The following is a 25,417-nucleotide window of genomic DNA, read 5'->3' on the forward strand; positions in this document are numbered from 1 at the left end:
CAGTCTCGAACATTCGAATGACTCCCCCCTGTTCCTGTGTCCCAGTTTCCTGCAGTTGAGTGACTGCTTCCTGTCCGTGTGTCCCAGTCTCGAGCAGTTGAGTGACTCCCTCCTGTTCCTGTGTGCCAGTCTCGAGCAGTTGAATTACTCCCTCCTGTTCCTGTGTGCTAGTCTCGAGCAGTTGAATAACTCCCTCCTGTACCTGAGTCCCAGGCTCGAGCAGTTGAGTGACTGCCTCCTGTTCCTATGTCCCAGTCTCGAGCAGTTGAATGACTCCCTCCTGTTCCTGCGTCGCAGTCTCGAGGAGTTGAATGACTCCCTCCTGTTTTTGTGTCCCAAACTCGAACAGTTGAATGACCCCCTCCTGTTCCTGTGTCCCAGTCTCGAGCAGTTGAATGACCCCCTCCTGTTCCTGTGCCCCAGTCTCGAGCAGTTGAGTGACTGCCTCCTGTTCTTGTATCCCAGTCCCGAGCAGTTGAGTGACTGCCTCCTGTTCCTGTGTCCCAGTCTCGAGCAGTTGAATGACTCCCTCCTGTACATGTGTCCCAGGCTCGAGCATTTGAGTGACTGCCTCCTGTTCCTTTGTCCCAGTCTCGAGCAGTTGATTGACTCCCTCCTGTTCCTGTGCCCCAGTCTCGAGCTGTTGAATGACTCCCTCCTGTTCCTGTATCCCAGTCTCGAGCAGTTGAATGACTCCCTCCTGTACATGTGTCCCAGGCTCGAGCATTTGAGTGACTGCCTCCTGTTCCTTTGTCCCAGTCTCGAGCAGTTGATTGACTCCCTCCTGTTCCTGTGCCCCAGTCTCGAGCAGTTGAATGACTGCTTCCTGTTCCTGTGTCCCAGTCTCCTGCAGTTGAGTGACTGCTTCCTGTTCCTGTGTCCCAGTCTCGAGCTATTGAATGACTCCGTCCTGTTCCTGTGTCCCAGTCTCGAGCAGTTGAATGACTCCCTCCTGTTCCTGTGTCGCAGTCTCGAACAGTTGAATGATTCCCTCCTGTTCCTGTGTCCTCGCCTCGAGCAGTTGAATGACTGTCTCCTGTACCTGTGTCCCAGTCTTCAGCAGCTGAGTTACTGCCTCCTGTTCCTTTGTCCCAGTCTCGAGCAGTTGAATGACACCCTTCTGTTCCTATGTCCCAGTCTCGAACAGTTTAGTGAAAGCCTCCTGTTCCTGTGTCACAGTCTTCAGCAGGTGAATGACTGCCTCCTAATCGAAGTTTTGTGAAAATAGATGTCCTCCAACTGCTTCAGAGAAACAGGCTCCAATAATTCTGTGCTCAACTGCTGCTGCTTTGGAATGGAATTGAGGGACTGAATGGCCTCTTCACATTCTTTACAGCTTTTCTTGACTGAAAGCCTTTCTCCTGTTTCTGTAAAACACCAGCAAAATCGGAATGATGTATTTTTGTATTTGAGTCTCAGTAATTGAGCAAACAAGCTGACTGACAGAATTCAGAAACTGAATAGCCTCTTCCTGATCCCATGTTAAACACTCAAGTGTCAATAGACTCTTAGAGATGTATAGCATGGAAAAAGATCCTTCAGTCTGGTCATCTATACCAACCAAATATCCTAAATTAATCTCGTCCCCCTAGCCAGCAGTTGGCCCATCTCCCTCTAAACACTTCCCATGCACACACCCATCCAACTGCCTTTTAAATGGTGTAACTGTACCTACCTCCAACATCTCTTTTGGCTGTTCAATCCATACACACAGCAGTCTCTGTGTAAAAATGTTGTTCCTCATGTCCCTTTTTAAATCTTTCTCCTCTCACATTAAGTCTTTATATTCTTTATTTGGAATCGTCTATCCTGGGAAAATACATTGACTGTTTAACTTATCTATGCCCCTCATGATTTTATAAACCTCTTTATGGTCCACCCTCAACTTCAACACTTGAAAATAGCCCCAGCCTATTCAAACTCTCCCTGTAACTCTCACCCTCCAACACCTGCAGCATTCTTTTCAATCTCTTCTGCACCCTTTCAAGTTTGACAACATCTTTCCGACAGCAGTGTGACCAGAATTCTAGGCAATATTCAAAAGTGGCCAAACCAATGTCCTGTACAGATTTAACATGTCATGCAAATGCTTCGACTCAAAGCACGCACCAATAAAGGGAAGATCACCAAGTGCCTTCTTCACTGCGCTGTCTACCTGTGACGGCACTTTCAAGGAACGGGAACCTGCACCAGAAGGTGCCTCACAGAGCAGCGATCTGGGTTTAATTCCATCCTTAAATGACTGACTGTGTGGAGTTTGTACATTCTCCCCGTGTCTGTGTGAATTTCCTCCGGGTGTTATGTTTCCCTCCGACAGAATAACGATATACAGGTAAGGGTAGATTGGCCATGTGCAATTGTGTATAGTACCCTTGGATATGAGGGCGAGGTGCATTAGCCATGGGAAATGCAGGCTGAGAGGGATAGGTTAGGGGTTTGTCCAGTGGGATACAGTTTAGAGGGATGGTGTGGTCTCGATGGGCCGAAAATCCTGTTTCCAAACTGTAGGGATTCTATAATTTCTATGGAGTTCTCCTTGATTGGCAACTTTCGACCTACCTAAATGTCTGGCCCTGATTTTTCTTGCCAAAATGCAACACCTCACAGTTATCTAAAATAAACTCCATCTGCCACTCCTCAGCTCAGCTAATTATGTTCCCATTATATTCTGAGAGTTCATTCTTCACTGTCGACTACACCACCAAATTTGGAATTATCTACAAACTTACTGACATACTTCATACACTCAAGTGCAAATGATTTGTATAAGTAACAAAAGGCAGTGACCCACTATTGATCTTTACGAGCAGCGCCACTGGTGACAGGTCTCCAAGTTTAATGAACAAATGTCCACTGTCACGCCCTGTCTCCAATATTCAAGAAAAGTTTCGATCTAAATGGCGAGCTATCCCTGGATCCCAGGCAGTCTAACCTTGGTAACCAGTCTACCATGTAGACCATTTTGGTTTTCTAACTGAATTCCATAAAGACAACATCCACTGCCCTGCTTTCATCAATCATCTTCATCACTACCTCAAAACCTTCCACCGAGTCAGTGAGATGTGATCTCCAATGTACAAAAACTTCTTCTGTCCTTGTCTTTCCAAATGCATATACATCGTTTCCTTCAAAATCCCCTCCAACAATTTAGTCACCATTGACGTCAGGCTCACCGATCTATAGTTACCTGGGTTTTCCTTAATTTCTGAAATAATGACACTATGTTAGCAACCCTCCAGTCTTTTGCCACCTCACCTGTGGAAATCAATGTCACAGATATATCAGCAAAAGACTGAGCAATTTCTTTCCTAGCTTCCCACAACATTCTGGGATACAACTGATCAGGTCCCAGGGCTTTGTTCGCCTTTATATGTTTTACAATATCCAACATCTCCTTGTAATATAGATACTTTTCAATATATCACTATGTATTTCTTCATTCTCTCGCTCTTGTAACCTCTTCTACATTAAATACTAGGAAAAAAATACTTGTTTCGTATCCCTTCCATCTCCTATGGTTCCACACATACGTAGCCTTACTAATCTTTAAAGATCCCTATTCTCTCCCTAGTTAATATTTTGCAATTCAAGGATGTGTAGAGTTGCTTCAATGCCTCGTTAACCCTATTCGTAAAGCCATCTCATGTCCACGTTTTTCTGGCCCAATTTCCCAATTGACTATGCACTTATTGCCCTGAAACTCCTCTCGGGATTCACTTCATCTCAGCTCTGTTTACCTTACATATGCCTCCTTCCTTACCTTGACCAGAGCATCAATATATCTAGCCATCCAGCACTCCCTGCACCCTCCAGCCTTGCCCATCTCACTAATAGGAACACGTTGGCTCTGGACTCTCTGAAACCACGTTTTGATGGCCTTGCATTTTCCAACCATCCCTTTACCTGTGAATAGGGTATCCCAATCAGCCTTTCACAGGGCTCGCCTAATACTTTAAAAATTGGCCTTTTTCAAAGTTAGATTTTTAATGTTTATATCAGGTCTTTCCTATTCCACAATTAGTTTAAAACTAATATTTATGTGTAACAGACTTAATGTTAAAGAAACACTTCCTGCCCCTCTGTAACAGACTCGAGAGGCTGAATGGGCTCCTCGTGGCTCACTGTAATAGACTGGAACGGCTGAATGTTCTCCTCCTGTCCCTGTGTAACAGATCCGAGACATTAAATGAGACAGCAACCCATGAATTACGAGCAGCCATTAAACTGTATCTGATGGAGGTCCATCCTTTCTCAGTTACAGAAAGTCAAACAACGCTATTTACTCCAGGTGCCCTCTCAGTAACACCTCATACAGCTGCAGCGACACTGCTCTTTGTTTTGAATGATTCTGTTGGCAAAATGTGCCAATATTCCAGCTTTCCACCTTTTCAAGTAGCAACAGGTTAATATGGGCTTAATGGCCTTCGCTTATCCCTCTGTAAGAGGCCCACAGGGACAGAATTGCTTCGGCCTGTTCCTGAGCAGCAGTCTCAATGCTCTGTCTCAAGGTTATGAAAGGATTTGACAACAGGGCATTAAAACCAGGAGTGGCCGCACACTGGTCAATAAGTACCATACTTTTTATTCAGGTATCGAGAAACCTGCCCACCCGACTTTTTTTTATGCAGCCGATCTGTTAATTTTTCACTGCCTCCTTTCAGAAACAGAATGGAACATATATAGACCGCTGCAGTGTTCTGTTAATACTCTCATATACAAGTTAATAAAAAGATTTAAAAGATTTAAAGATTTATGATCCATCCCTCATCAACCCTCATCCATTCCATCCAAAACCAGTAAATGAAAAGTGATGTATGGAACAGGTTAACTGAACCTATTTGTTCAGTAAGTGCAATTAATGCCAATTTCCATGGATTCTAATTATGCCAGTGGAGGGCTTCCATCTTTTAATGATAAATTGGCTCTGTTCAATGTGTTCGCCCATAACTACTGGGTTTCTTTCTGGGGAAGGTGGGACCTCTATAAACAGGATGGTCTACACCTGAACCTGAGGGGCACCAGTAACCTTGGCGGGAGGTTTGCTAGTGATCTTGGAGGGGGGTTTAAACTAAATCTGCAGGGGCATGGGAACCTAGACTGTAGCTTTAGCGTGCAGGATTTGGAGTGTAGGGAGGTAGGAACATGGCATCAATCTCAAAGGAGGGTGCCTGTAAACAGGAAAGTGGCTTGAAGTGTGTATACTTCAATGCAAGAAGTATACGAAATAAGGTAGGTGAACTTGCAGCGTGGGTTAGTACCTGGGACTTCGATGTTGTGGCTACATGGGTAGAACAGGGACAGGATTGGCTGTTGCAGGTTCCAGGGTTTAAATGTTTTAGTAGGGTCAGAGGTGGGGGTAAAAGAGGGGGAGGTGTGGCATTGCTTGTCAAAGATAGTATTATAGCGGTGGAAAGGACGATGGATGAAGACTCGCCATCTGAGGTAGTTTGGGCTGAGGTTAGGAATAGGAAAGGTGAGGTCACCCTGTTAGGAGTCTTTTACAGGCCTCCTAATAGTCCTAGAAATGTAGAAGAAAGGATTGCGAGGATGATTCAGGAGAAGAGTGAAAGTAATCGGGTGGTTGTTATGGGGGCTTTAACTTTCCTGATATTGATTGGGAAAGCTATAGCTCAAGTTCGTTAGATGGGTCGGTGTTTGTCCAATGCATGCAGGAGGGTTTCCTGACACAATATGTAGATAGGCCAACAAGAGGTGAGGCCATACTGGATTTGGTTCTGGGTAACGAACCAGGCCAGGTGTTAGAATTAGAGGTAGGTGAGCACTTTGGGGACAGTGACCACAATTCGGTGACTTTTACTCTAGTGATGGAGAGGGATAAGTGTGCACTGCAGGGCAAGAGTTATAGCTTGGGGCAAGGAAATTATGATGCGGTGAGGCATGACTTAGGATACGTGGCTTGGAAAAGTAGGTTTCAAGGCAAGGGCGTAGTTGTTATGTGGAGCTTGTTCAAGGAGCAACTATTGAGTGTCCTTGATAAGTGTGTACCTGTCAGGCATGGAGGAAAGGGTCGTGTGAGGGAGCCGTGGTTAATAAGGAATTGAAATCCCTTGTTAAATGGAAGAGGGCGGCCTATGTAAAGATGAGGCGTGAAGGTTCACTTGGGGTGATTGAGAGTTGTAAGGTAGCCAGAAAGGACCTGAAGAGAGAGCTAAGAGCAGCAAGGAGGGGACATGAAAGGTCCTTAGTTGTTAGGATGAGGGAAAACCCTAAGGCTTTCTATAGGTATGTCAGGAATAAAATAATGACTAGAGTAGGAATAGGTTCAGTCAAGGATAATAGTGGAACGTTGCGTGTGGAGGCTGAAGAGATTGGGGAGGCATTGAATGAATACGTTTCGTCAGTATTCACTCAGGAACAGGACATTGTTGCCGATGTGAATACTGAGTCACAATTAAGTAGAATGGACGGCTTTGAGGTATATAAAGAAGAGGTGTTGGAAATTCTGGAAAGGGTGAAAATAGATAAGTCCCCTGGGCCTGATGGCATTTATCCTAGGATTCTCTGGGAAGCAAGGGAGGAGATTGCAGAGCCATTGGCCTTGATTTGTATGACCTCGTTGTCTACAGGAGTAGTGCCAGAAGACTGGAGGCGAGCAAATGTGGTTCCCCTGTTCAAGACGTGGAGTAGGGATAATCCTAGTAACTATGGGCCGGTGAGTCTCACTTCTGTTGTGGGTAAAATCTTAGAGAGAATTGTAAGGGATAGGATTTATGAACATCTGGATAGGAATAATGTGATCAAGGATAGTCAGCATGGTTTTGTGAAGGGCAGGTCGTGCCTCACAAACCTTACTGAATTCTTTGAGAAGGTGACTAAGGAGTTGGACGAGGGGAAAGCGGGAGATGTGGTGTTTCTGGATTTTAGAAAGGCGTTTGATAAGGTTCCCCATGGTAGGCTACTTCAAAAAATACGGAGGTATGGCATTGAGGGTGAGTTGGAGGTTTGGATTAGGATTTGGCTGGCGGGAAGAAGACAGAGGGTAGTAGTTGATGGTAAAGGTTCATCTTGGAGTGCCGTTATTAGCGGTGTTCCGCAAGGATCTGTTTTGGGACCATTGCTGTTTGTCATTTTTATAAATGACCTGGAGGAGCGGTTAGAAGGTTGGGTGAGCACGTTTGCGGATGATACGAAAGTCGGAGGAGTTGTAGACAGTGAGGAAGGATGTGGCAGGTTACAGCGGGATATAGATAAGCTGCAGAGCTGGGCAGAAAGGTGGCAAATGGAGTTCAAAGTAGGTAAGTGTGAGGTGATTCACTTTGGTAAGAGTAACAAAAAGATGGGGTACTGGACTAATGGTCGGATACTTGGTAGTGTGGATGAGCAGAGGGATCGTGGTGTCCATGTACACAGATCTTTGAAAGTTGACACCCAGGTAAATAGTGTGGTGAAGAAGGCATATGGCGTACTGGCTTTTATTGGTAGAGGAATTGAGTTCCGGAGTACTGACGTCATGTTGCAGTTGTATAAGACTCTGGTGCGGCCGCATCTGGTGTATTGTGTGCAGTTTTGGTCGCCATACTATAGGAAGGATGTGGAGGCACTGGAACGGGTGCAGAGGAGGTTTACCAGAATGTTGCCTGGTATGGTAGGAAGATCGTATGAGGAAAGGCTGAGGCACTTGGGGTTGTTTTCATTGGAGAAAAGAAGGTTTAGGGGTGACCTGATAGAGGTGTACAAGATGATTAGGGGTTTAGATCGGGTTGACCGTGAGAACATTTTTCCACGTATGGAGTCAGCTATTACAAGGGGGCATAGCTTTAAATTAAGGGGCGGTAGGTATAGGACAGATGTTAGGGCTAGGTTCTTTACTCAGCGAGTCGTGAGTTCATGGAATGCCCTGCCAGTAGCAGTGGTGGACTCTACCTCTTTATAGGCATTTAAGCGGGCATTGGATAGGCATATGGAGGATAGTGGGCTAGTGTAGGTTATGTGGGCTTGGATCGGCGCAAACATCTTGGGCCAAAGGGCGAGTACTGCGCTGTATTCTTCTATGTTCTATGTTCTATGAGCGGGAGCATCACCAACAGCACTGACATGGATCAGCAGATCCAGAGAGAGGGGAAGGAGAGATCAGAATCTGAGAACATTAAACTGGAATCTGCCAACAATGGATCAGAATTTGAGAACATTAGACAGGAATATTTCAACAATATACAGAGCTTATCCGATTATGTTTGGTGTCTTTCTGCATTTGATTGGTTGTCATTATCATTGCGGATCTATTACACTCTTCTCATTATTCAATACTTTTATTATCTCTTCCTGGCTATCGTTGGTGTTCCTGGTATGTGTCACTGTCCGGATTTTGTCTTCTATAAACCAATTATGAGTGTATTATTATTATTTCATATCGTCTACACTTCCTGCCACTCTTATTGTTCCTGTTGTATCTCTCAATCCAGATATTCACTCTACAGACCACTACTAACTACATCAATGAACGTGTTCAATTACTGTATCCCTCTGCTCTGGCAGTGTTACTCATGGGTCTCTATGTTGATCTATTCAGTTTCAGGGAAGAACCACAATGAATTGTATCATTGCCTTTGCTGTTAAGAGCATAGAGGTCACCGTCCACTGTTCTGGTTACAAACTCCACTTCCTTCCACTGTTTCCATCCCATCCCTGGCCAATATATGCAGCTGAAGCAAACAAGTCACAACTGTGGGAGATCCCTTTGACCATGAGCTGATTCTTGACACCATGCCCTGACCATTTCTAACTTGAAATACTCACCACTCCAGAAGATATCTCACTGGTTTAGTCCGTCTGCTGTTTGAACCTTGAGCTATGAAGTACAGTCTTAATGGAGCCAATAATCTGCTGCTGACGCTCCCGGCTTCAAACCTGCCAAAGCAAATCTGATTCGAACTCACACCAACTCCCATCCATCTGTCATTCATGTGCACGCCGATAGATATTGCTGTTGTGTCTGGCAGTGTCTTTATTTTGACATTCTCAAACACTTTATCTCATCTGTCCATGAAACTTCTCTTGTTCCCTCTCTGTTGATTAACAAAACGCCTGCCAGTTGTTCGTATTTAAAATAATTTCCTCCACGTGCGTTCCTTCTCAAACAATGAGTTTCACATTCAACCACGCCAAACGCGCGCACACACACACAGAGCAAACCTTCCTATTGTAGGCAGTAATCTGATGCGAGTATAGTTTGCATATGATAGTAAAGTTTGCAATACTCTCTATGCTGGGCAGATAGTGCAGTTTACTGAGCAATACACGAGCATCGTCTGCACAGCTCTCCATGCTGGGCTGTCATCTTGTCCCAGTTTATGTCGTTTGTGGTGTTCTGTGAAGCAGATTGAGAATTTGATGTAACAAACCATTCCAGCTGATCTGACAATGCCGTTATTCAATGTTCTCATTCTTGTCATTTTACTCACGAAGATCTCACTTCTCCAGTTAGTCCCACTGCCCTGTCTTCTTCCCCATATTTCCACAACATCTTTTCAGTGAATTAACTGTCTGTTTCTGTCTTTAATGTGAATCTTTCTGTCCCTCTGTATCTTACCTTGGCCTTGGGTTTTGGCTCCCTTGTGTATCGAGTGCTGGCATTCTGTAGCTCAGAAGTACTGACATGGTGTGTGTCAAGCTGTTGTTCACTTCCTGGAATGTCCCATGTGATGGTCCATGGACAGGCGTGTTTCAGAAGTTATGAGATACATCCTTGTAACTTGGTCTGTACCTGAATTTGTCCCTCTCAGGTGACCTTGCGATAAGTAACACGAGGAAGCCCACTGAGTGAAGGACAAGGCATCTAACTTGTGTGGCAATGCTGTTACTTTTTTAATAAAATGTTCGTTTCTCATTTTCTTTAGTAAGAGGTCTTAAAGGCCAAACTGCCTACTGAAAATGGCTCAAGTAAATACCTTACGGGGCTTTTAGGGTTTTTAATAAATAGTAGTAACAATGGCCAGCTCGCACAGACCAGGCTTTCTAGTTTGTTTTTTCTTGTAGCTGTAACCATCACCGGGTGCTTGGGGTCCCAAAGGGGTTGGAAGTTTTAGTAAATTATCCCTAGCTGCCACTCTCTCTAAAGCCTCACTTGATGGTGTTTCCTCCTGGATTGGAGAACTGTATGCAAGAATGGATGTCTGAATGTTCCTTTTTGCCAAGGGGTGTGTTTAGGTGATGTTAATAGATTGAACAGTTCATTTGTAGAACGTACTGTATCCATTATTTGGTTAAGATTTCCAATAGTTAAGTTATTCTAAATTCCTCTTCATTTTGTATGGATTTCTATTAGAGGATAGTGAGGTTGAGCAACCGTATGGTAGCCAAAGACCTGATCAGGATCTGTTTAAATACATTCAGGCATTATCTAAATGTGATGAGAATGATGGGGGAGCCTTTTTAATTTCATTTCAGAAAATGGCTAAACAAGTGCAGTGGGCAGAGAACATGTGGATTTAGTTTATCCAAACAAAGTTGATTGGTATTTGCATCCCTATCGGAGGGGGGCAAGAAAGCCATCTGAAGTGCATATGAACTTGTGCCAGAAGCCGACAGTGGTTCAGGAATCTAAACAAGCATCCCTGGTTAACCGCACGTTGTGTTTGAAAGGATAAAACAAAGTAATTTTGAAAGGTGGGGAAGGGTATTAAAACAGAGCAAACCTATGACACTCTTAGGGAGATTCTCATTTTGGAGAAGTTCAACAATTCACTTCCTGCAGTCCTGAGAACTCATATGGAAGGGCAGAGAGTTACAATGGCAAGGTTAGAAGCTGAAATGGCTGATGATGATTTGGTTCAGAAATCAAAGTTTGGTTTCTGTGAGGGATTGAGAAGAATGTGCGAGATCTTCTTAAAACATATCCCTGTGAGAATAAGGTTTACTGGCGTAGGCCAGGAGTAGCAGGTAAAAAGGTTACAGCATTAAGTGGTACAGAAGGATGTAATATTTTTATGCTGAGATATAAGGAGCTATGCCATTCATAGAACATAGAACATAGAACATCGGAGAATACAGCGCAGTACAGGCCCTTCGGGCCAAGATGTTTGCGCCGATCCAAGCCCACCTAACCTACAATAGCCCACTATCCTCCATATGACTATCCAATGCCCGCTTAAATGCCCATAATGAGGGAGAGTCCACCACTGCTACTGGCAGGGCATTCCATGAACTCACGACTCGCTGAGTAAAGAATCTACCACTAAGAACTGTCCTATACCTACCCCCCCTTAATTTAAAGCTATGCCCCCTCGTAATAGCTGACTCCATACATGGAAAAAGATTCTCACTGTCGACCCTATCTAAACCCCTAATCATCTTGTCCACCTCTATCAAGTCACCCCTAAACCTTCTTTTCTCCAATGAAAACAACCCCAAGTGCCTCAGCCTTTCCTCATACGATCTTTCTACCATACCAGGCAACATCCTGGTAAACCTCCTCTGCACCCGTTCCAGTGCCTCCACATCCTTCCTATAGTATGGCGACCAAAACTGCACACAATACTCCAGATGCGGCCGCACCAGAGTCTTATACAACTGCAACATGACCTCAGTACTCTGGAACTCAATTCCTCTACCAATAAAAGCCAGTACGCCATATGCCTTCTTCACCGCACTATTTACCTGGGTGTCAACTTTCAAAGATCTGTGTACATGGACACAAAGATCCGTCTGCTCATCCACACTACCAAGTATCCGACCATTAGTCCAGTACCCCATCTTTTTGTTACTCTTACCAAAGTGAATCACCTCACACTTACCTACTTTGAACTCCATTTGCCACCTATCTGCCCAGTTCTGCAGTTTATCTATATCCCGCTGTAACCTGCCACATCCTTCCTCACTGTCTACAACTCCTCCGACTTTCGTATCATCCGTAAACTTGATCACCCAACCTTCTAACCCCTCCTTAAGGTCATTTATAAAAATGACAAACAGCAATGGTCCCAAAACAGATCCTTGCGGAACACCGCTAGTGACGGCACTCCAAGATGAACCTTTGCCATCAATTACTACTCTCTGTCTTCTTCCGGCCAGCCAACTCCTAATCCAAACCTCCAACTCACCCTCAATGCCATACCTCCGTATTTTTTGCAGTAGTCTACCATGGAGAACCTTATCAAACGCCTTACTAAAATCCATATACACATATCTATCGCTTTCCCCTCGTCCACCTCCTTAGTCACCCTCTCAAAGAATTCAATAAGGTTTGTGAGGCACGACCTGCCCTTCACAAATTCAGAAGGACTATTGGAGAGATGAGACGTGCTCCATTATGTAACGTGTGGTCAGGGTGTCCAGTGGAAACATCAACAGATTTATTCCACAATGAGGAAGCAGGCCTTGAGCTTGGTGTTGCCGTTACAACATTTCAGCATTTCAACTGCCAATAAAATACCTGAGACAAATCTTTATCACTGATCGTGACCCCTTAAAGTTTTGGGAGAAGTTTAGGGAGAAACATACCAGTCTGTTTCGATTGAGCTTATTCTTGCTGCCATTCAATTTGAAATTATAAAGTTGACAGGGCGAGAAAAAGTAAGTTTTGACACATTGTGTAGACTTGGATGAAGAAAGACAAAAGGCATTCTGTGGCAGGAGTAAAATGACTGAAATCGAATCGAGTTGTGAACATTTTTATGCTCACAGTCAATGTTATACATACACATTCCAGTCTACAAATGGAGGAAGATTAGGAGGTCTAAAATGAATCCAGATTTTTATATTAATGGATCATTTTAATAAAGGTGGAGTTGTGAGGATACTATCACTGTAAAAAGGTTATTTTCTCTTGGGTTTTTTTTGACGAGAGCTTATAAAGGCAGATGTGCAGAACTGCTGTCTGAAAGCAGTTTAAGTAAATAACTGAGAAAGTCTTTAGGTTTTATTAAAACGGTGGTAACAATGGAAGGGCAGTGGCCAGCTCTCCCAGACCAGGTTTCCTCGTTTTGTTTTTAGCTGCAGCATTCAGAAGCTGCAGGGGATCCCAGAATGGTTGGGAGTTTGAATACATGATCCCTAGCTGCTTTTCTCTCTGAGATCTCTGTCGATGTTGACTTTTCCTGGATCAGAAAACTGCATGTAAGAATCTGTATTTGAATATATCTTTGTGCCAAGCGGTGTATACCAAGAAGGTGCGATATCTATTGTTTGTGTAAGTGTTCCAACATATAAGCCATTCCAAAATGTTCTTTTCTTTGATTGTATTTTAACTAAAGCATTTGAATAGATTATATTTTGCTTAATGTCGAGTGGTTTGACCAGTCACAATATATTTGGAAAGCACACTTCACATCTATATTCAAAATAAAGAAAGGTTTGGGTCTAAGCGGCCTTCTTAAAATATTTTGCGGGAATCTGGTCTGGTCCACAACACTTATAGCTATGGGGTTTCTAACTGACTCCTGTTATTGAAAAGTTCGTGCAGCAGCTGGGGATGGTTTGCTGGAGGTTGTGCTGTGAGCTGCCTCAGACATTCAGGGAGACCTGAGGATTTGCTGACCCAACATTGGATGGAGCCGGGGACTGTAGTTACAACATCTTGGTCTGTAACATGAACAACAAATGGAGCAGAGGCTGCAGAGAAGGGAAGCTTTGAAACTACGCAGTGAGTGTGTGTGGGGAAAGGGATCTGTTGTGTCCACCCCGGATTTTCCAGGAACAGCTTCCCAAGCTCCAATTTACCCAGGAGCAGAGTGTGAGGGGACAATGATTGAACAAGGAGCTGGTCACAGAGCGGTGTCACCTCCTTCAACACGTCTGCAGCTTCACACCAGGGGAAGGACGGTGCTGGCAGTGGCTGTTAGGGTCACTGTTTCATTCAGCCTCTATGATCAGGAACTTTTCAAACATACTGGGTGACATATCCATCATCTCCCAGTATGTTACCATCAATGTAACCATTCAGTGACGGACGATATATATGGTGGATGAGGTAAATACATTGTTTCTCACAGCAGGGAGCTGCCGGATGTATCCAGTATAGTGGGATTCCCGATGGTGTACATGGCATCTGCAGAGTCCCCGTGTCAATGGGGAGAGGTAGAGGAACTGAAGGAGCACTCTCTGTATTAATCTTGCAGTGTGCCCATCACAGTACATCATGTTGGTGAATACCCCTGTCCAGACAGCAGCCACAGCCTCTTCATTCACAAGCAGGCAGCCATTCCCATCGTCTTCAGATCTCCATGGAGAAAGGAATGAGTGTATCTTGGATAAAGGCCGTCCCCTTGATACACGTTTGAAAACAGCATCCCCCATCACTAACTAAACACTTCAAAACATTCCATGTGTACGGAGAGCAATGGGGTCACTTGGAGCGTCAAGGAGCAGACGATCTGGGATGGAGCAAAACCTCCCATGTCTGAACGGGTCTGAGTGAACCCCCCAGTACACAGTATCATTAATCCCTGTAATCGCTCTCCATTTCAGTAACATACTGCCTTCCATTATTTCTGTAAATGAAATGGCAGGTTATATCATGTTATATTGCAGCTGCCAAATTATTATCCATTGCCTTTACCTCTCTGTATCTATATGTAGACCCTCCACCCTCTATTGATAATTTAATCTCTTCCTTCTCACAGCAACATGACCAAACTCAGCATCTGTATATCTGTTCCATCCTCGTGATCATTGATATAGATTATAAATAGTTGAGGACACAGCGCTGGTCACTGTGTGACTCCACTGGTGACGTTCTGTCAAACTGATTTAGACTGATTTATCCGGAGTGCCTGCTTCCTGTTTGATACATAATCCTCCCCCATTACTGTGTAACACAGTCGTAAAGCTGAATATGAACAAGGAGCATCAGTCAGGAATCCAACCCTTCAAACCTGCTCCGCCATGGAATACAATCATGGCTGATGTCATCACGGCCTCTGTTCCACTTTCCTGCCATCTCTCGATCCTCAAACTGTAGTCTCTTATTGTAGAATGCACCACAGGAAAAAAATCCACTCCACAGCTACATTTTCAATTACGTTTAGCATTTTACAGACCTCAATGAGCTCTCCTTTCATTCTTATAAACTCGAGTGTATAGGCCTAAACTGCTCAATTTCCCATCATAAGACAAACATTTCAAATATGGAATCAATCTAATGAAGCTCTTCTGAATTGCCTCCAATAGAAATACCTCATTCTGCAGGACACCCAAACTGTTCTCCAGTTGCAGCCTCACTAACGCCTTTCGTAGTTACAGCAACACTCCCGACCTTTCTACTCTATCCTTTTAAAAATAAAGGCTGAGGTTATGCTTGCATTCCTCATTACTTCAAGTACCCCCAAGCAAGTTTTCCGTGATATGCAAGCAGGCACCAAGACCCCTCTGCACTTAAGCACTTTGAAGTTTCTCTCCATTTAGATAATAATTTGCCTTTTTATTAGGCTGACGAACTTGAATAACCCCATATTTATCCACTTTAATTTTCATTGGCAAATGTTTACCCATTCACCCAATCTATACATATAGTTTTTAAATCTCTTGCATCATCATTCCGAAGTAATTTCCCACCATTGTTAGTGTCATCTGAAAATGTAGCGATAGTATTTTCTATCCCGTCTATCCCGTCAATGTCGATCACAAATGGTTGAAGCATGAGAATTGAAATCTATGGCACCCAACAAATTGCATTTTCCAATAGAAAATGACACAGTTAATTTATCTGACTGCATTTTGTTGGTTAACCAATCCTCCATCCAAGCCAATAAATTACTCCTAAACCAATGCTGTCTGATCGTACCACTCACTCTTTGGAGAAGCGACGAATCTGAATCCTTCACGAAGAACAGATATATTCTATTTCCAGGATTCCCACTATCCACCTTAATTGTCACATCTTTAAATAACTCAAGAAAACACTTCAATCATGATTTATCCTTTGTAAAACCATGTTGACTCCGATGAATTGTGGTTTACGTTTGCAAATGTCCACAACAATGGATTCTAATAATTTGCCTTAAATTACAATACTTTATTGTTACATTTTACTCCCTCATGTATTCAGTTATTATAAGTTCTTCCCTTTCTAAAACCTTTACGTTTTCTTTGAATTCCTGTTTGATGGGCAAAAGGTTTTAAGAGATGTGCTCCAATTGCTGCATGAGCAGTATCTGTGGCTGACTGGACTCATCACCCTGCTGGTGTACAAAATCGATGGGATGAAGTCTTTCTGGCGTTATCATCTCCAAAGCCAGAATGACCTCCTCCTGTTGATGCGTTAGAGAGGTGGGGGATTATGGAATCTTCCCGTTGCTGTGTAACATTTTGAGGGGCTGATGGGTCTTCTCATATTTCTCCATAACAGGTGGATACACTGAACAGTCTCCTCATGTATCCCAGAAATGGGACCGAGGGTACGATTGGTCTTCTCTTGTTCCCATACAACAGACACGTATTTGAATTACCTCCTCCTTTCTCATGAAATAAGTCTAAGATAGTTTTATCCTTATCCAATTCCATTGCAATAGGCTCGGTGGGTCTGAATGGCCTCCTGTTATCCCAGTGTGACAAATCTCCAGTCACTGTGTGACCGCTTTCAGTTCCTATGTTATAAACATGAGGTGGCTGAATGGACTGATCCTGTTGCGGTGGAATAGGATACTGGTGCAGCATGGCCTACTCTGGGTCCAGTGTTATAGGCTCGAGGGGCTGATTGGCTTCCTCCTGTAAATATACATCAGGCTCCAGGGGCTGAGCACCCTCGTCCTATTCTGGTGTAACAGGGTCAAAGGCCTGAATATCCTTCTGTTGTTCCTGTGTAACAGGCTGGAGAACGGAATGGATTCCTCCATTATCTGTGTAATTCTCTTCAGTTGTTGACTCCTTCCTGTTATCTATGGTGAAATAAGATCTTCATACATTTTTGTAAACTCCAATGGCTATTGGATCAACCTGATCATCCTTTCGTTATAAGCTAGCACCTTCATTGCAGGAATCAGTTGAGGGGACCATCTCTGAGCTGCTTCCAATACAACAATATCATTTCTTCATTGAAGAGACTAAATCTGTACACACTTCTCCAGATGTGATCTCACGAAGACCCTGTACAGCAGCAGCAATGGTTTACCAGCCTGCTGTAAGGTTCCCACCAAGGTTAGAGCAGTCTCAGCTCTCTGGGGGAAATACAGAGCATTGTTGAACGATCATTGTCTTTCTTTACTCCACTAGCATAACGGGAGATCAGGAGAAAATGTCACAATGATGCTTAAGAAGAACATAAATGATGTGGGGGATGATCTCTACCATTAACCTTCCCAAAGCCCACGTCGCTAAGATTCTAGAGAATCTTGAAAAGCGGAGTGTAAAAACAGCATGGAGAAGGAAACATTGATGGGAGTTATATATCAAAGTGAAAGCTTCAATACAAATGTTGGGCAGGTTAAAAAACAGGAAAATGAGATATACACATTTGTGGGTACTGCAGTAATAATGTACTGTTTACATTATATCTAAACTGTGTTAACACAACTGAATGCTGATGCTGGGAAAAATGGATTTCATGAGCATGTGTTAGATAGCTGGCATTAACATTTTGTCGAACACTGAGCTGGAGATCAGGTTATTTAGGAATTGGCATTGGATGATCAGAAAAAAACTAATTGAAAACTTTGCTGTAGAAGATCTTTTGGGATCACTGACCACAATGCATTGGTTTTCTTTTATGCTGTTTGAGTACACGGTAGTTTTTGTTTTATTTGAAGTAACTGTTATAGATCTGAATCATGCAAGCCCTGAAGGCCTGAGGAGAAAGTGGGCACGACAGATGCTGGAGATCAGTGGCGCTGGAAAAGCACAGTCAGTCAGTTTACTAGGAGCAGGAGCATTGTCGTTTCGGGCACAACCCTTCAGCAGGAATGTGACTTCTGGGTCAAGGGGGCTGAGAGATAAATGAGAAGGGGGTGTGGCAGGAGGCAGGTAGCTAGGAATTCGATAGGTCGATGAAGGTGGGTTGAAAGTGATAAGTGATGAAGGGAGACAGAACGCCTCAACTACTGCATCCTTTAAACTCAGTGTAGTCTTCTCTACATTGGCGAGACATACGTGGCTTATTTCAGAGAACATCGCTGGAACAGCCACATTGACCAACTCCACCACCTTGTGGTTGAACACTTTACCTCTCCTTTTCACTCTGCCAAGGACATGAGAGTCCTGGGCCTCTTCCATCGCCAAACCCTAACCACCCAAAGCGTGGATTAAGAAAGGTTCCTCTTCTGCCTTGAGACCCTCCAACCACAGGGGATTAATGTAGATTTCACCAGTTTCCCCATTTCCGCAAACTCCACTTTATCCCAGTCCAATCTTCCAACTCAGCACACTCCCCCTTTTGAACGTTCCTATGTGTTCATCTTCCTTTCCCTCAATCTGGTCCACCCTCCTCTCCGACCTAACCATTTCAGCCTCACTTTCAACTATCTATTAAACCAAAGGAAGCAGCTGAGAAAAATGCCAAGTGTTGTAGTAAGCCAGTGGATTCGGAGAGATATAGGACCCAGTAACGGATGACCAAGAAACTGAGAAGAAAATCAAAAAGCGAAAAAGCATGCAGACAAAAGAAAAACATAAAGACTGCTAAAAAAAAAAACATAAAGACTGCTAAAAAACGTACATCAGTGTATGAAACAAAAGTAAAAACAAGGTCAAATGTGGAACAGTAGGTGTGCGGACAGGGTAATTTATTGAAGAGAACAGAGAAATCACAGGGGAAAGAAACAGTTTCTTTGTGTCTATCTTCAAGGCAGAATATCCAGAAATTCTCCCAGAAATACCAAGTGACCATGGGACTTGTGTAAGTAAAGGCTAAGATCATTCTTATCAGTGTTGAGGTCATTTTTAAAAGAAAGCTGGATTGAGTATTTATAAATCTGACAGATCAGGTATACTTCATACAAGAATTTCAGAGGAAGCAGCAATAGGCATATTGATTGCATCGCAGATTTTCACGTTATTTACAATGCAGTCCTGAAGGATATGTAGCCAATCTGGATAAGGCAAAGGTTACAAATATTATCCAACAGTTTAAGAAAGGATGAAGATGGACAGTGGTGAACTACAGATCAGTAACTTGTCATCTACAGTCGGGTGTCTGTTGGGCTCGATTACAAAGAACGTGTTACTGGATTTTTTAAAAGGTAATGGGAAAACTGGGGAGTGTGATAATGCATCGATGAAATGAAAACCATAAGTGGCAAACATTTTTTGAAACGATTTGAAGATGATTCTTATGGACGTCGGCAACGAGGAGCTAATGGTAACGTATCGTTGGATATTCAGGAGGATCTTTTTTTAAGAACTCTCCCACTAACATCATAAGAAAAGTTAAAGTGAAAGGAATTGGGAAGAACGCATGCAAATAAGAAACGAAAAATTAGGTTTACATTCATGTGTATGTAATTGGAATATAGACGATGTCGTGCACCAGCTGCATATAGTGTTGCTGAGACTAAACTTAGAGTATTGTGTACCGCTTGGAGTCCCAATCTAAGATTGAATATACTGACTACAGAGGAACTGCAAAAGGTATTCTTCAGATTAATCCATAAAATGGCAAGATTGTCTGATGGGGGACATTCAGCCTGTGATCACGAATTTCAAAAGATGAGAGGTGATTGTAGTGAAACTTAGAAACTTAGGAACATAGAGGGGACTGAATAACAGAGGGACATGGAGAAGTGCAAGCAGGCGAGATTAGGTAGAAGCCCACGATATTCCACACGTACAAGTAGAACAGAAAAATCAGCAAACAGTTAGTGTCCATTAGAAACCAAAGGGGGGCAATTAGTGCGTCAACCCAGAGAACATTGATAGATTGTTACATGTCAACATCACAGCTGTTTTACTTGGGAGAAGGAGGATGCAGGTACAGAATTCGAGAAGATGGACTGGAAAGCTCTTGAAGAGATTGATGTAAAATACGAGCGGGGGTTTGAGGCTTTGTCTGGTATAAAATTGGACCAGTCCGCAGGTCTGGATACTGTTGGCGTCAAGGGAGGAAATTTTAATTGGAATCTGACCACAGGGGAGGTGCCAGAGGACTGGAGAGGAGCAAATATGATTCCACTTCACACTAAGGGTGGTAGAGATTTGCCAAGGTAAGTATAGACAAGCGAGTATTAGATCACTGTTCGGGAAACTACTGGAGAAAATAGAGAAGGAGAAAATCGAACTCCAATCAGAGTCGCAAGGTTTGATCAGGGATAATCATCATGGCTTTATCAGAGTGAAGTCACACCTAATGAATTTGATTGAATTAGTTTGAGGAGGTCGCTTATTTAGTTTTGCATCAAGGCCTTTGACAAAGTTCCACATGGGAAACTGAAAAAAAAATCTCACAGTATCAAGCACAACTTGAAAAGTTACAATGAAAATTGTCTTAGTGTCAGGAGGCAGAGGGTGGTGGGAGAACGCTGTTTGTGTGACTGGAGACCAGTGTCCCCAGGTGTACCACAGGGATCAGTGCTGTGTCCCTTATTGTTTGTAGCATTCATAAATGGTATAGATGTGAATCTGGAGGGGGAGTGGGTGGAGGGGTGGGAATTGTGATAAGTAAGTTTATGTTTGACACAAAGATTGGCCGGGTGGTTGGCAGTGAGGAGGAAGTTCTGATTGTACAGGAAAATACAAGTGGAATGATCAGATGGGCAGATCAATGGCAGATGGAATGTGATCCTGATAAATATAAGGTAATGTACTTTGGAAGGAGGAACCAGACATTGGGTGTCCACAATGATTGGCAGCAACTAGGGAGCTCAGAGGGTATTTCTCCACACATCCCTGAATGTGACTGAACAGGGTAATGGACGAGTTAAGAATTGAACCTTGGGGTGTAGCGTTTATTAATCAGAAAGTAGATTATAAGTGCTATACAGGGCTTTGTTTAGTACATGATTGAGTACTGCATGTCGTTCTGGGAGCCACATTACAGGAAAGATGCGATTGTACTGGAGTGGTTGCAGAGGAGATTCACCAGGAGGTTCCCTGGGATGGAGCATATCAGCTATGGAGAGAGGCTGGATAAGCTCTGGTTGTTTACTTTGGACAGAGAGGCTGAAGGGGATGTGATTCAGAAGGAAAAGTTAACAAGGGGCATGGACAGGGTGGATAGACAGCAGCTGTTCCTTTTAGACAGAGGGTCAAAAACAAGGGAGCACACTTTTAAAGTGAAGGGTTTGAGGTTCAGAGAGGATTTAAACATTACTTTTTGTCACCCAGAGGGTGTTGAGGTCTGGAATGTACTTCCTGAAAGGGGAGTTGTCACGGCTAACCGCTTAACCATTAAAAGTACTTGGACGAACACTTGGAAGTTTCATAACATTCCAGGCTATGGGCCTGGTGTTGGAAAGTGGGACTAATATCGATCGTGCTGTAATTCTGTTGGTACAGAAACTATGCTCCTGTGAGTATATGATGTGGAGCTGAGCAGCTTAAGACAGGAATTGATGGGGTTCTGAGCATAATGTTCACAAAGGTTATAAGAGTGAACTGTTATAGCTTGTCAAATTATATCAATGTGAGAAGTATGAAAAAACAGTGCAGGTTTTTTCCAGTTTGAAACCAGAGAATGGAGAATGGGAAACAGGAAAATGGCAAAACTATGAATCCACAACTTCAGTTCTGTCTTCACAGAACTTTCTGACAATACCAGGAAAACCAAGTTTGGTATGGAAAACGATATAGTACATGGAACACAGAACATAGTAAGTAAATGGTTTGGGAGAAATTATTGGGACTGAAAGTAATTGTCATAGACAACACTAACATAGATTTATGAAATGGGAATTATGTTTGAGAAACTGACTGGGAGACAAATGAAAGAGAAACAATGGATGTAAAACACGTGGCTTTTCAGAAAAATGTTGATAAAGCTCCCAGCCTAGTTTGCAAAATCAAATCTGAGTGGATTGGGGCGAATTTATGGCCATGTTTCTAGAATGGGACAGCTGGCAGGAAACAGTGAATAGAAATAAACAGACACGTGATGCAACAGCCTGACATTGTATTTAAGGTATGATTCTGTGATTATGACTATGTCCCAGACACCCCATCACCTTCCCCGGGTATCTCCTGTTTAACCAGCAGGACAGACAAAGCAGAAGTGGCGGCACAGTGGCATACAGTTGGATGGGAATTGCTCTGGGAGTCCTCAACAGTGACTCTGTATCCCATGAAGTCTCCTGGCGTTAGTTTACCCATGGGAAAGGGAACCTCCTGCTGATTACCATGTACCAGCGTCTCCCAACTGATGAATCAGTACTCCCCCAAGCTGACCAACACTTGAAGGAAGCACTGAGGGTGGCAAAGGAACAAAATGTACTCTGGGTTGGGAATGTCAATGTCCACAAAAAGAGTGGTTCAGCAGCAGATTTACTGATTGAGCTGGCCGTGTCCTAAAGGATATAACTGATAGACTGGGTCGACGGCACCTATAAGAGTGAAGGAACCTATAAGAGGGAAAAGCCATACTTGACCACAGCCTTACTAATCTGCCAGTTGCAGAAGTATCTGTCCATGACAGTATCGGTAAGAGTGACCACCGCATAGTCATTGTGGAGACAAAGACACTCCTGCACATTGAGAATAACCTCCACCATTTTAGGTGGCACTATCACCGTGCTAACTGGGACAGACTTCGAACAAATCTATCTGGGTTTCCATAACGTGTTGTGGGTCATCAATAGCAGCAGAATTGTACTCCAGCACAACCTCATGGCCTGGCATATCCCCCTCACAACAATTACCATCAAACCAGAGGATCAACCTTGGTTCAATGAAGTGTGCAGGAGGGCAGGAGCAGCACCGGGCATACCTGACAATGAGGTATCAGCCTGGTGAAGCCACCAACCAGGACTGCTTGTGCGCCAAACAGCAGAAGCAGTAAGTGATAGACAGAGCTATGTGATCCCGCAAGCAAAGGATCAGATCTAAGCTCTGCAGTCCTTCCAATTTTAGTTGAGAATAGTTATGGACAATTAAACACGTCATTGGAGGAGGAGATTCGACGAGTATCCACATCCTTAATGATGGAAAAGCCCAGCACTTCAGTGTTAAAGATAAGTTTGACACATTCGCAACAATCTTCAGTCAGAAATGCTGAGTGGATGATGCATCTCAGCCTCCTCCAGTGGTCCTCAGCGATTCAGTTACCAGCCATCAGCCAATTTGATTCACTCCACGCGATATCCAGATTCATTTGGAGATACTGGATACCACAGAGGGTTCATTCTCTGACAACATTCTGTCGATAGGACTGAAAAGTTTTTCTCCAGACCTTGTCACTGCTCTCACCAAGCTGTTCCAATACCGTTACAACAATTACATTTCCCCAATTACGTGGAAAATTACCCCAAGTATCTCCTGTATATAACAAGCAGAACAAATCCAATCCGGACAATTACCACTCCATCAGTCTACTCTCGATCATCAGTAAAGTGGTGGAAGGTCTCAGTGCTTTCAAGCAGCACATGCTCAGCAATACCCTGGTCAATGACGCCCAGTTTGGGGTCCACCAGGGTCACTCAGCTCCTGACCTCATTACCTTGATTCAAACATGGACCAAAAAGCTGAATTCCAGAGGTGGGATGAGAGTGACAGTCCTTTAAAACAAGGCTGCCTTCGGCCAAATGTGGCATCAAGGGGCGTAAACAAAACTGGAATCAATGTGTATCAGGGACAAACTCCCCGCTGGTTAGAATCATACCTGACACGTAGGAAGATGGTCATTGTTGATAAAGGCCAGTCAACTCAGCTCCAGGACAAGTCTGTAGGAGTCCCTTGGCAGTGGTCTAGGCCCAAACATCTTCAGGGCTGCTTGATCACTGACCTTCCCTCTATAATAATGACAGAAGTGGGGATGTTCGCCAATGATTGCACCATATTCAGCAACATTTGTGGCTCCTCAGATACTGAAGCAGTCCATGTCCAAATGCAACAAGATCTGGACAGTATCCAGGCTGACAAGTGGTAAGTAATATTCACGTCACACAATTGCCAGATCGTGACCATCACCACTAAAATGCAATCGAAACACTGCCCTTGGCATTCAATGGTGTTACCATCACTGAATCCGCAGTGGACTGCAGCGGTTCAACAAGGCAGCTCACGACCACCTTCTCAAGGGGCAACCAGGGACAGGCAATAAATGCTGTCCCAGCCAGTCTCACCCAGATTCACGAAATAAATAAATTGAAAAACCAGATTTTTGTTAACAGAGGAAGGTTGCTGAGGTGTCACAGGGAACGGTGCTCGGGTCCCAGCTGTTCACAATATCCATTAAACATTTGGTTGCGGGAATCAAATGCAATATATCCCAACCTGCTGATAGAACTAAAAGATGTTGGATTGCGAGTGGGTGAGGAGGTTGTAAAAAAACTTCAAGGTGACTAAGGCAAGTGGAGTGAATGGGCGAATATGTGGCAGATGGAGAGCAATGTGGGTAGAGGTAACGGTGTGCCCTTTGGTGGGAACAAGAGATTGGCAGCTTTTCATTTGAAAATAGATTGTTTGAAACATGTTGATCTAAAAAGCGATGTATGCGCCTTTTTGTTGTTTCCTTCTGCGCAGCCATCCAAGGTCCCTGCAGCGCAGTGAGTTCTGAAGCCAGAAGTCAATACTGGGAATGGCATTCACACGCTGCCCAGTGTACATAGTCCTACGAAGTGGGGAGCTGCAACATTGCAAAGGATCTGGATCTCCCTGTAGACCAGCCATAGAAAGCAATATTGCAGGAGCAGAAAGCAGTTAGGAAGATCAATGATGTGCTGACCTTCATTTCTGGGGGATTTGAATCCAGTAGTAAGGGTGTCTTACTGCAGCTGTTTGAGACCCCATCTCAAACACTGTGCAGTATTGTGTGCAGGTTTGGTCTCCTTACCTAATAAAGGACAAACCTGACATTGACGGAGTGCAGTGAAGGATGGCCAGACTGATCTTTGTAATGAGTGGCTTGTTGTGGGAGCAGAGTTTGGGGCGACTGGGCCTGTATTCCATGGGGTTTAGGAAAATGGGTGGAGATCTCAGTGAGATATATAATGCTCTGACAGGGTGAGACGGATTGGAAGCAGGGATAATAATTTCCCAGGCTCTGGTGTCTAAAACAAGGGTCCACAGTATTAGGTACAGACAGACCATTCTACAATGTGGTGACAATAAATGTCTGCACTCAGAGACTGGTGAACCTGGGGAATGGGCTCGAACCTGGAAGACAAGACACTGAATATAAATACGGACTTAGAGTCAGTAAAGGAATAGTGAGAGAGAAGGAGAACGATATGGAAATAAAGGACCAGGTATCATTATATTGAATTGGGTAGCAAACTCGACAGACCAAATAGACTTCTGCACTTCCTACTTTTTTGCTTCCCACGGTTAAACACATTAAGGGATGTGTACAGTGTGTGGAAAAAGTGCATTGAGGAGATGTTTG

This window comes from Chiloscyllium plagiosum, unplaced genomic scaffold (genome assembly GCF_037043375.1).
Source record: "Chiloscyllium plagiosum isolate Xiang-an unplaced genomic scaffold, Cpla_swu_hap1 HiC_scaffold_46, whole genome shotgun sequence".
NCBI classification, from domain to species: domain Eukaryota; kingdom Metazoa; phylum Chordata; class Chondrichthyes; order Orectolobiformes; family Hemiscylliidae; genus Chiloscyllium; species Chiloscyllium plagiosum.